The sequence below is a fragment of the Frankliniella occidentalis genome, unplaced genomic scaffold (assembly GCF_000697945.3).
Source record: "Frankliniella occidentalis isolate FOCC.00 unplaced genomic scaffold, Focc_3.1 Scaffold78, whole genome shotgun sequence".
In the NCBI taxonomy this organism is placed as follows: Eukaryota; Metazoa; Arthropoda; class Insecta; order Thysanoptera; family Thripidae; genus Frankliniella; species Frankliniella occidentalis.
In genome coordinates, this window is record NW_026267208.1 from 1017054 (window position 1) to 1017614 (window position 561).

General features: G+C 62.7%; 1 protein-coding gene across 6 annotated transcripts in view; it reads left to right on the forward strand.

The window, feature by feature from the left end:
* The window catches only part of LOC113203319 (pantothenate kinase 3), a 13982-nt gene that overhangs the window by 5754 nt on the left and 7667 nt on the right, over window positions 1–561 (forward strand). The gene's annotated exons all lie outside the window — the stretch shown is intronic.

Sequence of the window (561 nt, forward strand, 5' to 3'; positions counted from 1 at the left end):
CCCCCACCAGCTAAATAGGTACACCTCATTTAGCTATTGGTAAACAACTGTCTTTTTTTTTTCGTGCAGTCGCCGCGCCGGCGTCTCTCTCTCTGCTGAATAAGATGATGCGAGGCTGTACGACATGCATACACGTCCTTTTTTTTCCTGCAGCGCGCGCATGCGAGCTGAAAAGCAGCGTGTTTGTCCGGCGCGGGCGCGTGCTGCGCGGGGGGCGTGGCTGCTCCGCTGGCACCGCGTGTGTTTGTGTGTGCAGAGCGCGAGGAGGCGGCGGGCGGGCGGGGTAGCGACCTCGCACCTGTCACGTCACACTCACAGCGCCAGCAGCGCGCGCACCGAGAGCCATCATCTCTCTCCCACTCTCCAACCGGGCGGAATGCTGTGGCGGCAGCGTCGTCGTCGTCGTGGTCGTCGACCATGCGTCATTCCCTCTGACCGGCAGCCGGCAGCCTCATGTGTTGCCCCTTTCTCTGGAAATATTTCAGCCGCCGGTCTCGCCCCGCCGGTTACACACGGACGACGTGATGTCATACATGGGCCCGGCTCCGCCTGCCCCCCCCC